Below are 15102 nucleotides of genomic sequence, written 5' to 3' on the forward strand. Positions count from 1 at the left end.
CAGTTAGTGTCTCAAAGGTTTCAGAAAGTCAGCATCAGTTGAGAGCAATACCTGAGAGTTGTTTAAGTTTACTCTTGAATTTGGCATGTTATGGGATGACTCACCAAACAATTCCCTCCTGAAAAAGTTATTTAGAGAAGAATCAGTTGACTTGTAAATTAGAACTGTACTGTGTACTCCAAACATGGCACCTGTGATCCTTCTTGCTTTCTAACTATCCTTTGAGAAAATGGGAAACAAAAGGAAGCAAGATGTTAATTTAAAGCAAAGGAAGAAAGAGTGAATGATTCAGGTATTTTCTTGTACATTCATCACCGCGTGGGCAACCTGATGGGGAGTTCCGTGGGAGGGACCATTTACACGGGGAGATTTATTGGGCCAGGCACTGCTGCATGTGTAGGAGCTAATGAAGATGCTAAGAAGAAGGAATTAACTTCAGGAGCAGAGAGGAGAGCTCATTTCAGATAAGGAACCAAGTTCCATTAAATGAAGAAAATGAAAAATAAAGTATGAATGCTATTGCAACTTCTTCAAAAATTTGGGCTAATGATATTTGGAATTTAAGTCAATTAAGAGTACAAGATGTAGTGTGGCTGTAATTAACCAAAAGTTTGAAAGTGCCGCGTATAGAATGCTTCAAAGGGCCCAGTTAGCAGGTTGCTGGTGGTGAACAGGGCGTGCATCTCGGATGGGAGGTACTCGGATGCTGAGTGCAGCCAGGCGCAGGTGCAGGGAGCAGAAGTGATACCCACGCCATCTGCCAGTCAGGGTATTACCTGACTCCAGCTTCTGTTTCCAGAGGCAATGACTATGGAGAACGTTAAAAGAAAAAATAATACGGTAGTTTAAAAATGTTTCCCTCATATTCTGCAGAGCTTTGAATAGGGATGTGTGTGTGTGTGTGTGTGTGTGTGTGTGTGTGTTTGTGTGTTTCTCCTTTTGAACGGGAGAATAATTCTCAGTGACTGCTTAGGACATATCTTTTGAAATTCACCTCTGAAGCATCATTTTTAGCGATGGCTGCAAGATAATGATCCTGACCTTTCAATCTACTCTTTATTCAGCTAATTTTTCTTTATTTTTCAAACTTGGGAGTTTGACCAGTTATGTCACAGATAACATTCTTGGGTGCTACTGTTTTATATGTAAGGTAATTTCTCTATGGTGAGATCTTTAATTAAATCATTCAGGAAGTAGTCATTGAGGGCTCGCCTTCCGAGTTGCTTCCTCCCAGTTAGGTGCATTTAAGCCTAGGTTCATGGGAGTTGAAGGAGCCTTAGGGAGTGAGGTATGCTGACTCCTCCACCATCTCTAGACTGTGGCGGGGATGAGCCCCTCCACTCGCAAAGACTGAGGGGAAATAATTTTCCTGAGCTAGCTTTCAATTCATGTCTGTGTTGGCAACATAATGTAAGCTCTTGGGAGAATTCTTCCATTGAATTATTTCTTAGGAATAAATACCCAGGAGTTGGATTAATGGGTCAAAGATTAATAATTTCCTCTTAGCTCTTGAAATGTATTCCCATTATGTTTTCCGAAATTGTACCAATCTGCAGTGTTACAGGGAGAAATTACTGTGATTCTGCATGTCTCATTTTGGATTAGAGCCTAACATGTATTTAGATTTATGTTCATTTAATAGGTGTAAAATTGAATTTCATTGTTGCTTAAATTTCAATGCTTTCATTACTAATGTTCTTGGATATTTTCCATATGTTTCTTTATTGGGTCTATTTCCTAATTTTTGATGGTTCCACTCATGATAATCACCCATCTATTTATTGGAGTGTTGCTAATTTTCTTATGATTTTAGAACCATTACAATTCTTGTGTAAAGGATACATACTAATTGCAAAAACAATAAATATGTGTAGAGAAGCATAAAGAAAAGGGGTGATGCAATCATTGTACAGTGGCCTGGTTCTGCCCATGAGGGGAATGAAGAACACAGATTAGTCTGCTTCCTCTCCTATTAGTCCTCATCTAAGGGAGGAGAGCATGAATAAGGTAGATGATTGAAAAGTCCCACATTCTAGATAATGGCTATTATGTCTTTGGTGACCATTTGTGTTATATATTTAGCAAATCATTGTCCATTTTCTTTTCACCTTGTTTATGTGTAGTTGGCTTTTTCTATACAAAAGTCACTTTTTCCGCTATAAAATTTATCAATGCCACTTAAAAGTGACATGGGTGGGAATGTATAATTGTTGACATTCTGTGGAATAATCACACATCCTGCTCCACTGATGTCAGTCCTGGTCATTTGACTAAGGAAGTGTGACCAGAAGTGGCACTGCCACATTCAAGAGGAAGGTTTAAGATGTGATGATGTTTCTACCGTATACTTTTTTGTCCTATCATGGCATTGAAAATGTCTTTATGGGGTCTGCTATTTCAGCATGACCCTCAAATAAAGACTAGTGAATAGCGTCCCAGCTGATCTGTGATGTACCTGTAGTGTGAGTGAGAAATACGTGAGATTTTAGGGATTGTTTATTATCACCATATAACTTAACCTGAGCTGCCTGATAAAGTCACACTCCTTCTAAAGGCATCACATAATTCCTGTTAAATTTCTTTTTGGTTACTATGCATTTGTGTCACTGCTGTAAACCACACGTATTGTTTTATTCTATTTTCTTACTGACAATTGTTTATAGAATGGAAGCTGATTTGTACTTATGATTTGTTATTTTTTGAATCTTCCAACCAAATATCTGTACTATGAATAACATTTGTCTGTTCTTCAGTCCCCCCCTAGTGTCATTACCAGGTGTCCACTATTTCCTGCATGCTCAAGACTTCCAAAATAAGCCTTTAGTCCAGACCTCCCTTTGAGTGCCATTTCTCAGCCTTAATTTTCCTAAGTTCATCAATGAACCTATTTAAAAAATTCTTGATTTTACTCCCCAGTATTATTTTCTTTCCATACCCTTGGTCCTAAATAGCAGCAATGCCAGCACCCTGTCTCCTAAGCCTCTAATGTGGGTGCGTGCTTTGACCACCCTCTCATTCCACCAGGAGCCTCATTTCTTCTACCTTCTGTGAGCCTTTGAAGCATGTCACCTTCTTACATTAACACTGTGTCTGCCTCATGTCAGTCCCTTTTCTTTAATCACTTAAACAGGTATGACAGTCGCAACTACACCAACTGTTTCCTTACATCACTGCCAAAGGTGATTTTTCTACAATTCATTTTTGATTATTTTTAATAATTTTCCATGATTTCCTTTTGCTTCCAGGATAAAATCATTGAATTGTATTTTGTGCTCGTTGACAAGAGCATTTCAGCTTTATGATTGCATGACTCATCATTTGAGGTCCAACAGACTTCTTTTAACAGTGAAAAACAGACAAGGTGGGGAAAATATGCTAATGAGGGTTCTGTCATCATGACAGTCAGCACTGGCATGTAGGAAAATAGAGAGACTATAATAATAAAGATACTCATCTGTAGACTGAATAATTGAGAGCATTTTCCCATATATACTGTGTGAGGTTTGTTTAATTTCATTTTCTGCTGACATATTAAAGCCAGTTTTATCATCCTTCTTTGGTTGCTGAATTGTTCAGGTCCTGTTGGTTGCTGGAGTTCTTGGGTTCATGCATCTTTTGTGTCTAATTATTCTATCAATTGTTAAGAGAGGAGAGTTAAATTTTCCAATTATAGTTGTGGATTTTTCTACTTCTGCTAGAAGTTCTATCAGTTTTATTTCATGCATTTTGAAGCTCCTTTGTTTGGTGCATATACATTTGGGATTGCTCTCACTTCTTGATGTACCACCACTTTTTTTCATTTTAGTGTGTCCTTCATTGTCTCTGGTAACATTTTTCCTCCGAAATCTACGTTATCTGACATTTCACTTGATTAGTGCATATGCGATATATGTTTTTCTATCTTTTAACTTTCAACCTGTTTAGAATATTATATTTGAAGTCAGTTTCTTGAAGACAGCATATAGTGAGGTCATGTTTTGTAATCCACTCTATAAATCTGTCTTTTAATTGGTTTATTTAGACCTTTTAGCTTTAATGTAATTATGGATATGTTAGGGCTTAAATTTTCCATTTTGTCTTTTTTTCTATTTTCTGTCTATATTTTGTTTTTATGTTTTACTTCTCCTTTTTTGACCATTTTTAGAATAAGATTTTTATTTTTCTATAATTTTTTTAGTATATGTCTTTGTATAGCATTTTTAGTGACTGTTTTGGGTATAAAATTATATGTTAATAATTTATCACAATTTGCTGGTATCATTTTACCAGTGAATTATAGAAATCTTACCTCCCTTTACATCTCTTTAAGCTCCCCAATTTATAATTGTTTTAAATATGTTCTTTATAAACATTTTATGCTTTTGTTGTAACTGTCAAACATAATTTAGAAAATTCAAAAGAAGGAAAGTCTATTTTATTTACCCATATTTTTGCTCAGCAGACTCTTCTTTCCTGATTTTCAAGCTTCCTTCTTTCAACATTACCATTCTGTTTAGAAAAATTTATTTAGCCATTATTTTATGGTAGCTCTACTGATGACAGACTTTCTTATTTCCTTCATCTTAGAATGCATTGATTTCCTGAAGAATATTTTGTTAGGTATGAGTTCTTTTCTTTCAGCACTTGAAAATATTGTGGCTTCCTGGTCTCCATGGCTTCTGATAAGAAATTCGCTGTCATTTAAATTGTTTTTCATGTGGGAAAGTGCTATTTATTTTATTGCTACTTTAAATATATTTTTCGTTGCCTTTAGTTTGCAGGATTTTAATTATGAGGTGTCAAGGTGTAGATCTCTTTGGGTTTATTCTGTTTGAGGTTTTTGTAGGTTCTTGAATCTGTGGTTTTATGACTCGACAAATTTGGGTAGTTTTCAGTCAATATTTCTTTGAGTATTATTTTTAGCTTCACCTCTTTCTCCTGGGACTCTGATGATACAAATGTTACATCTTTTTTTATAGTTGCAGAGGTCCCTAAGACTCTCTTCATTCTTATTATTTTTTTATAGTACATTTTTCCTCTGTCATTTGGACTGGATAATTTCTCTTGTTCTATTTTTTAGTTCACTAATTTTTTTTTTCTCTGTCTCCATCCATTCTGCTGTTTAGTTCATCCACCGAGCTTTTTCTTTTATTTTTAGTATTTTTCATTTCTAAAATTCCCGTATGGTCTTTCTTTATAGTTTCTGTTTCTTTGCTGAGGTTTTGTATTTTTTATTTAAGCACATTTGTAATTTTTGAAGCATATTTCTGATGGCTGCTTTGTTAGATATTTCTACCATCTCAGTCATCTTGCTGTTGGCATATATTAGTTTGCTTTTTTTCATTCAGTTTGAGATCTTCTGTTTCTTGCATTATGAGTGATTTTTTTAATTGAAACTTGGAAATTTTCATATTGTTTTATGAGAGGCTGAATCTTATTTAAGCCTTCTGTTTTAGATGGTTTTATTTGGCACTGTGGGTTAGGGGGTGCTGCCTCATTACTGCCATGTGGATGTAAAGTCCAGGCTCCTCAATTAACCTCCATTGATATCCAAGGGGTCTCTTCTCATTCCTGCCAGGTGGGAGCTCTTTCTCCCCATGTGGTCTCCACTCACACTGTTACTGCTGGATGCTGGTGAAAGTTCATTCTCTTCACTAGGCTTCTCTGACACTACCCCAGTGTCAGAGAATCTGGTCTCCCCATATAGTCTCCACTGATACCATGAGAAGCAGAGAGCTTTTGTTGCCAGCATGTGGTGATTTGAAAAACCTACTTGTCTCTTTCTGACTCCACCCTGGCGTGGATGCTGGGGTACCTCATGGCAGCCTCACAGGGACAGACGTCCAGGTTCCCCACTCGGCCTTTGCTGACATAGATGGGGGTGGGAACAGTTTCTTCTGTGTTCCTGTGGTAGAATGTTTATTATGTAAAAGAAAAGTGTTCTATTTTGCTAACCTGTCCTGCTCCTTTGGATACAGAGAGCAGATTTTTATTGAGGAGCATATTTTTATTTATTTGTTCGTTCATCTTAACATTTCTGGTTTGCTGTCTTCTCCAGCTATGAGTGTGGCATATCTGAGGCAAAAAGAAAACCCAAAGAAATCACCACTGTGCTTCTGCTTTGGTCTCCAGATCCCTGGCCAGTCTGCCTTCTCTTCACCTTTAGAGTCTTCCTGTGTTTGTTTTGCATATGATTCCAGGAGTTTTAGTTGTACTTAAGGTTAATTGAGAATAACTTTAGTTGTGTAGAGGGATAGGAGAAACTATGTCTGCTCCATTTTCCCAGAAGTGATAGCCTCTTTTAATTTAGAGAAGAATCTTGCTGCACTGAAAACGAAGAAGTTCTCAAAACTGAATGGGGTTCTGACAAAAGGACCTGGGAATCAGTGGGAAGGTGATTCAATGGGACAAATTGGGACACTTAGAGCACCTCCCCCCAAATGATGACTGCAATTGATGGAAACAGTTAAAACATGTGTGTGTTTCTTTAGTCTATAATTATATTTGCTATATAAAGAGCCATGTACAAAAATAAATTAGAAAAATGTATTTGGCATTATTGGAGGTGACGGTTATACTGAGAACTTTCTTTGAAAATTGATAGTTTAAAAGAAAGAAGTAAGGATTAAACTGCCTTTCTGATACAACTGTATTTCAAGGTAACCAAAAATGTCCATTTCTCAAGCAAAAGCTCTTTATATAAAAGGAATTATTGAATTTAATCATGGCCATTTTACAAATCCTAATGGAATAATTAGTTCAGATAATCCTTATCAAAGGGTGATAAAATCATTACTTGAAAGTTTGTCAGAAAATAAAATTCACATTGTGCCAAGTTATCACTTCACATATCATTACTAGTCCTGAGGGCTGCAGCGTAACTTCAATGGAGAGTTGTGTCTGTCATCGGCTTAACGCAGAGCTTAATCTCACCACAATCCTTAGTGATTTGATGTCACTATGTGTGTCTCCTGAGTGACGCAAATGAAGTAGGTAGCACCTCCTATGAAGACTCTTCATAAAACATATAACTTCATCCAGCTGAGCTTTCAGAATTAACTTTCAGTCAACAACATAATATAGTATAAAAGACAGAAAAACAAGTTAAAGCACATTAGCATAAAATTTAAAAAAAAAATCCAGAATGTGGGTCATTTTGTAGCACACCTGGGCAGTCTTCCCCACAAGTCAATAGTTTGGGTAGGAGGAAGGTAGTGCTATTTATTTGAACCTCAATATAACTCGGTGACCTTTCAGTGCCTATTAAATACTCAATTTGACTGTATATCCTCTAGGGTACAAGAACACGTGACATTCAATATTTTCTAATCATCACTCTTTATGCAGAATAAATCTGCCTATGTAGAAAGGCAAACTTGTAAAAGAGCCACATCTTCATTTCAGAGTCTAAAAAAACATACACTAGGTTCCCAGTACTTTTCCAGGGGATCCTTTAGTACCTTTTTTTCTATCCCAGAGAGGATGGTCTTGATAGACAAATGATCAGAAGATGCAGATAGTGAAGAATTTCAATGATGTCATTTGCTTTTTCAGAGGTAGTTGAGTGTGATGGAGAAGAACACAGATGCTGGGTCCAGACTCCCTTCTTTGGAATCCCAGCTCTGCCAAATGTTAACTGTAACCTTTGGCAATTTACTAAATCTCTCTGTGCTCTAGTTCTTCCACTGTAAAATGGAGATAATAATAGTACATACATACACAGGGTAGTTTGAGGATTAAGCAAATTAATGTACATAAAGCAGTTAGAAAAAACCTGTCACTTACTCTGACAGTTTTAATCTGAGTTCCTGTTGCTATGATGGTAAATCCCACAACCGAGTCAAGCCAGATGAGATCTAAAATGTGCCCTGTACCCTCTCTTGCAAGCCTTCTTCTACCCAAAATGGCCTAACTCCGCATATCCTTTAAGGCTTAGTTCAAATAATATTTCTACTGCCTTCAGCTGGAAAGTGATCTTATTTATGTCCACTCATCTCTTCTATGCTATTCATGCAGATTGTTTTGCATCATAGCTATTATTTCAGCCAGTATGACTTTAGCTCCTTTATATGGTCATAAATCTAACATTTAGTGAGCATTTACTATGTGCCAGGAATAATTTGATTGATTTACATGTTTTAACTCACCTAATTCTTCCAACAATCCCTAGAAACTCTTATACTTCTTACTCAAGGCTTTGTAGATAGGGAAGCTGTGGTGCAGGGAGGTTCCTAACATGCTGAAAGTCACTGCTCAGAAGGGGTAGAGTTGGAACTTGAACCCAGGAAGCCTGTTCTGGCACTTGTGCTAGAGCACAGCACTACACTGGGATTCTCAATACTGAGAGATTTCTGGGAAGAGTGGGGTGATAGACTGCAGACTGGGCCCTCCCCTCCTCGCTTCCGCCCCGTTCAAGCACACAATGACTGTAGGACACTGATGAAGCTATGAAGCCCTTCGATGTCTTAATGTCCCCTCCCGTATGTTGGGGATATTATCTTACCCAATACCTCCCATAGACACCCCACACTAAGAGGCACTCTGCCCTTATCAGCATCATGATAATTTCTGTCCGCCACCCACCATATTAACCTCGGTTCAACCTATGCTGTGTTGGTAACAACCTTGCCCAGGAAGTCCTGTTTGAACATATCAGTGGCATAAGTGGGCAGCCTGTGTGAGCTTAAAGTTCTTTATTATTTTGGTCTGAAATGTGAGGCTGGACTCATTTGTCCAAGTGCTAAAGTCAAAGTCATAGAGCAGTACAGACCCTGCAGGCTTCGACCCCGGGGGCCCCATCCAGTAAAGCTGCGCTGTTTTCTTGATGCATCAATCGTGGCTCATACTTCCTGCTGTTTCCAAGTGATGGAGTCAGCCTTTGACATTATGTTTGTCTGGTTTGCCAAGTAACTTCATCAGTTGCTTTTCATTTGTTAGAAAGTTCAACAATCGAAACTCAGATGACAGGTAGGTAAAATGAATTCTTCCCATGGATTTTTTAAGGTCTAATTAGATGGATACTTTCAGATGTTGTTAGAATCCAAGGACACTGACTTTTCTTATTGGGAAAGTAAATCAATTGTATTGGAAACATTTTCCAGGTCTTTGATAAATGATGAGCTATTTTCACTTAACTGTACACAGTAGAAAAATGAATAAAAGTTTGTTAATTCACCAACAAACTGTAATTCCTATGACTGTCTCTGAGTATTTCTGTACAAAGCTGTTTAGAAATCATATCAAGGCTTGGATACTTGTTTATTGATACGTTTTGAGAGTTGTCTGGATAATGGAATCACACTTTTGTAGATCATTTTTTAGGTGAATGGTGTTTGTCAAGGACAACATGATTTCCATCAAACTGGTTGGTGATTCAGTGGCCTTTAGACTATTACCTGGTACTAAATGTGTCTACGAACCCTAACGTTTCTCTGACTGGTGTTCCTCTTGATGGAATTGTTTAGTTAAGTGACTTTTTTTTCATGAGCCTGTATTTAAGATGTTGACACTGTAATCCATTATCTCTGATACCCTGGGTACCTCTGTGAATTGTACTGTTCCCTCCATGTGCCCACCTCCACACACACACAATCGGGACCCTGGCTGACTCTGACCATCACTCTCTCCCTCGCTCATGAAGCTCCAGCCCCACTGGTCAAGAATGACCCATAGCACCTTCACTTGCTGTTTCCTCTCCCTTGGAACCTTCTTGCCCTTCTTATTCTGTAAGTGTTTTCTCCAAGCACCTCCCATGGACACCACATACATAAAGAGGTGTTTAGCCATGGTCAGCATCAGGGCCCTCCTGCCTCTCCCCTTCCCACCCCGGCTAGTTCAACCCATGCAGGCCACCAGATCATCTTACCCAGGAAGTCCTGTTCAAGCATGTCTCTGCCTTATAACTACTTCACCCCTTTATCTTGCTTTATTTTCCTTCTTACCACTTCTGCCATCTGGCATTGGAGCTATTTGTTTGTCAGTTTCCTATGTTACAAAGCAGCATCCTTGGGGCCACTGCTTTGTCACTCATGGCCACTGTTGAATCCCAGGGCCTGTGATGGTGCCTGGCACATGCTAGTTCAATGCACATCTGTTAATTAATCAATTGGACAATCGAACAACCAATCAGTTTTATAGGCAGTTTTTGCAGTGGTTGGGGTCCAGGACCTGGAGAGAGATGACATTGACATGCCAGGTGGAACTCTTATTACCCATGTGGCCTTGGGCGTGCCATTCAGCCCCCAGGACTCATCTGTTTAATGGGGAGAATAATAGTCCTGTCTCATCAAGATGTTGTGAACCTGAAATTAATTAACATGGAGAAAGAGTTTAGAAAATTGCCAGGCTCTTAGGAAATTAAGCTCACAATAAATATTGGCTATTATAATGATTTCCATAGTGCTTTATAATTTTCAGAGTATTTTTCATTTATTATATTGATAAATCCTTGTTACAATACTGTGAGGCAGAACAGCATTTCAGAGATGACCGAGCTGAGGACGGGAAGTTGAGCCTTAGGTCACCGTTATGCATTAAGCTTGGGCAGCACAGGACTGACACCCCAGGTCTCCTAAACTCCAATCTAGTGGTATTTCTGGTAAAAAAAAAAAAAAAAAAATCTAGTTTCTCAAAATGGTACTTTTGTCTCTAGTTAATTTCCACACCACCTTACCCCTCTGGGTTCATTGTCATTTTCTCTTTGGCTGCCTTTAAGGTCCTGAATTAGTTAACCATTTTGGATTTTAATATCCACATTAAAAATCTTCTTAATAGGTAGTGTCCCTACTGGTTTTAATGAGGATGAGGATGAGGAGGACGAGGGTGATATGATGGCAATCTTTAGATAACATTTGATCATGTGCCTGTTACTATTCTCGGTGCTTTACAACTTAGCTATTCCTCAAAACAACCCTTAAAGAGAGGGTGTAATATTAATCATTTTACAGATGAGCAAACTGAGGCATTCCAAATCCAGAAGACATAGCCTTGGCCATCACCTCTCAATAGAAAAATGCTGTGATTTCCTGCAGAGCCAGCCCTCTCAGGAGTGAGCAAAACATGCGCTAGATCCCCTGATACTCTTTCTTCCAAAGAACCCTCACCTGTGCTCTTTATGGAGAGACTTGTTTCAGCTATTGCTATTCTGATAACCTCACCTGTGCAAGATGTCAGTGGATGAAAGATGCTTCTTTCATCTTCTCAGGAAGTTCTTTTTCATTTATCAGAAAGGCAAGTGGGGAAGAGGTTTTGACTAGGAGAGTTTTTGGCTCTATCCGAAGAGGAACATTTATCCTGTCTCTGTCTTCAAGCTGCCTTTCACGTAAAAGAACACGTCAAGACAAATCAAAAGGGGATATGACTTCAGATTGGACTTTACTACAGACAAGACTTGATTCAAATGTCCCAAAGAAATGAACATGCATCACAGGTATGAGCTCTGGATCATATTTCAATCTTCCCACCAATTCTGGGACAAAGTAAGATAAAAATAAAGTTTTCTGAATAAACGGTACGGAACATGTAATCCCGAATAATGATTACTCCAGAGATGTGCCACCTTCTGTGAAAATGTAAAGTTTGATCTTTTCTTCAAATCTCAAATGCACGAATTCTTTGAACTTAAAGAAATGAAACTTGAAATGTTCAAGAGTTTTTAGCTGAATGCATAACCTTGAACTACAAGTTCATGTGTATTGATTTATTCTGCACTTTCCTTTTTAGATGTGTTTAGGCTTTCGGTTTCCTTTGAGGCACCCCCGAGACAAAGCAATCTGTTCTCTTCTAATGGTCTCAGTTCTGCTTCCCTTCTGGTGAATATTCCAGTCTATCTGGATGCCAAGCTCAAGAAATGTACCCCTGAAGTGCTCTCCACCATAGTGTCCTGGGTTTGATTGCATCTTCCCTGGAAGATATACAGAGTCTCAGGGCATTCATGGAGGATGCATCCCATGTTATGAGAGTAATGTGGCTGGAGCAGGTGGATGGAAACAACAGTGGGTTTCTATGGCATCACACACGATGGGAAAGGGCAATCAAAATGTTCCCCATACCATTTTAAGCTAGGAGTGTATGAGTCTTGAAAAAAATCAGGTCTTTAGTATTAAGCCTGCTGATGTGGGTTTATGTTAATCTCTCAGGTCCACACAGATACTCTATTTGGCTTCCTTGCCAATATTTAGGGCAGTATGTAGAACACACCATTGATTCCATGCTCCTCTGCCCTTGCATCTTCCCACACAGAGAGAATGCTTCCAAGCCATGCATTTTCATGTTCATGTATTTCTTGGCATATGGAACCAATTTAATTTTTTTTAATAAGATTGTGACTTTTAAATAAAATATCTCCCTCCCTCCCCCATTTATTCCCACTTATAAACCTCTTCTCACTGGGCCTTTGTGCTTCCTATGTGGTCTAATTACCTCTTTGTGAAGCCCTAGGATCACTGTGCTCATTTCCTGACCCTGTATGGATATTTGGGGTCCTCAGTAGCAACTAGTTTTCCTTTAGGTATAAACTAAGGCAATTTTGGGTTCAGGAGCAGAATGCATTTTTACATATTCATTTGTTTATCTGTGAACAACTTTTAGAAGAAATAAAAATACTGCAATGAAATAATGCCTGTTATAAGTATTGAACTCAAAGTAGAGGAGGTCATACCTGACATATATAGAATTTTATAATTAAAAAAAGAATTGAACCTTGGGTTAGCAAATGTTTGCGCATCTGTAAAGTGGGGACTATACTGTATTTCCCTCATGTATTTCTCATGAAGAATAAAAGAGGTAATTCATGTAAGACTCTTAGAATTGTTCTGAGCATGGCACATAGTAAATACATAAACATTAGTTACTAGTTTTAATAAAAAGTGAAGAGGCATTTAGAAAGCAATTGCAGACATATTTTAGAGATATTGCAGGTTCTGTCCAGACCATCCCAATAAAGTGAATATCACAATAAAGTGTTTCAAATTAATATTTTTCATTTCCCAGTGCACATAAAAGTTATGTTTACACTATCCTGTAGTCTATTAAGTGTGCAACACTGTTATGTCAAAAAAAAAAACTATGTAAGTACCTTAAATAAAAAATTCTTTATTGCTAAAAATTGTTAACCACTGTCTGAGCTTTCAGTGAGTCATAACCTTTTCCCTGGTGGAGGGTCTTGCCTGGATGTTGGTGGCTGCTGCCTGATCAGGGTGGTGGTTGATGAAGATTGTGGTGTCTGTGGCCATTTCTTAAAAGAAGACAACAATGAAGTTTGCCGCATTGATTGACTCTTGTTTTCACTACTGATTTTTCTGTAGCATGCAATGCTGTTTTGATAGTTTTTCACCCACAGTAGAACTTCTTTCAAAATTGGAGTCAGTCAGTCCTCTCAAACCCTGCTGCTGCTTTATCAATTAAATTTCTGTCATATTCTAAATCCCTTTTTTGTCATTTTAACAATCTTCACAGCATCTTCACCAGGAGTAGATTCCATCTCAAGAAACCACTTTCTTTGCTCATCAGTGAGTCAACTTCTAATTTGTTCAAGTTTTATCCTGAGATTGCAGCAATTCAGTCATATCTTCAGGCCCCACTTCTAATTCTAGGTTTCTTGCTGTTTCCACCACACCTGCAGTTACTTCCTCCACTGAAGTCTTGAATCCCTCAAAGTCATCCATGAGGGTTGGAATCAACTTCTTCCAAACTCCAGTTACTGTTGATATTTTGACCTGTTTTCATGAATCATAAATGTTCTTCTTGGCATCTAGAATGGTGAATCCTTTCCAGAAGGTTTTTAATTGACTTTGCCAAGATCCATCAGAGGAATCACTATCTATGGCAGCTGTAGGCTTACAACATGTATTTCTTAAACAATAAGACTTGAAATTCACAATTACTCCTTGATCCATGGGCTTAAAAATGAATGTTATGTTAGCTAGCATGAAAATAGCATTAATCTCTGTATATCTCTGTCAGAGCTCTTGGGTGACCAGGTGCATTGTCAATGAGTAGTAATACTTTGAAAGGAATCTTTTTTTCTGAGCAGTAGGTCTCAAGAGTGAGCTTAAGATACTCAGTAAACCATGTTGAAAACGGTTGTGCTGTCATCCAGGCTTTTTTGTTCCATTTATAGAGCACAGCAGGGTAGATTGAGCATAATTCAGAATGGTGAGTGAACATTGGCTTCAACTTATCACTAGCTGCATAAGCCCCTAACAAGAGAGGCTGTCTTTTGAAGCTTGAAGCCAGCTATTGACTTTTCCTCTCTAGCTATGAGAGTCTTAGATGGCATCTTCTTCCAACATAAGGTTATTTCGTCTACATTGAAAATCTGTTGTTTAGTGTAAACACTTTCATTAATGATCTAGTCAAGATCCTCTGGATAACTTGTTACAGCTTCTACATCAACACTTGCTGCTTCAGCTTGCACTTTTATGTTACAGAGACAGCTTTTTTCCTTAAACTTTGTAAAATAACCTCTGCTGGTTTCAAACTTTTCTTCTGCTGCTTCCTCATCTTTCAGCTTTCATAGAATTGAAGAGAGCTAGGGCTTTGCTCTGGATTAGGCTTTGGCTTAACAGAATGTTGTGGCTGATTTGATCTTCTATCCAGATCACTACAACTTTCTCCATATCAGCAATGAAGCAGGTTTGCTTTCTTATCATTAGTGTGATCACTGCAGTAACACTTTTAATTTCCCTCAAGAACTTTCCCTTTGTATTCACAGCTTGGCTAACTCTTTGGTGCAAGAAGCCTACCTTTCAGCCTATCTCAGCTTTTGACCTGCGCTCCTCACTGAGATTAATCATTTCTAGATTTTGATCTAAATTGAGAGATGCATGATTCTTCCTTTCACTTGAACACTTAGAGGCCATTGTGGGGTTATTAATTGGCCTAATTTCAATCTTGTTGTGTCTCAGGGAACAGGGAAGCCTGGAGGGAGGGAGAGAGATGGGAAAACTACCAATGGGTGGAGCAGTCAGAACACTTATCAATTAAGTATGCTGTCTTAAATGGGTGTGATTTGTGGAGTCCCCAAATAATTATAAAGTAACATCAAAGATAACTGATCACAGATCACCATAAAAATAGAATAATAATGAAAAGTTTGAAATATTGCAAGAATTAACAAAATGT

The 15102-nt window shown here is 38.1% G+C and overlaps 1 pseudogene; it reads right to left on the minus strand.

The window, feature by feature from the left end:
* Positions 1 to 13087: 13087 nt before the first annotated feature.
* On the minus strand, positions 13088 to 14840 carry LOC133097049 (tigger transposable element-derived protein 1-like; annotated as a pseudogene).
* Positions 14841 to 15102: the final 262 nt, after the last annotated feature.

The sequence above is a fragment of the Eubalaena glacialis genome, chromosome 8, assembly GCF_028564815.1.
Source record: "Eubalaena glacialis isolate mEubGla1 chromosome 8, mEubGla1.1.hap2.+ XY, whole genome shotgun sequence".
Taxonomy (NCBI): Eukaryota; Metazoa; Chordata; class Mammalia; order Artiodactyla; family Balaenidae; genus Eubalaena; species Eubalaena glacialis.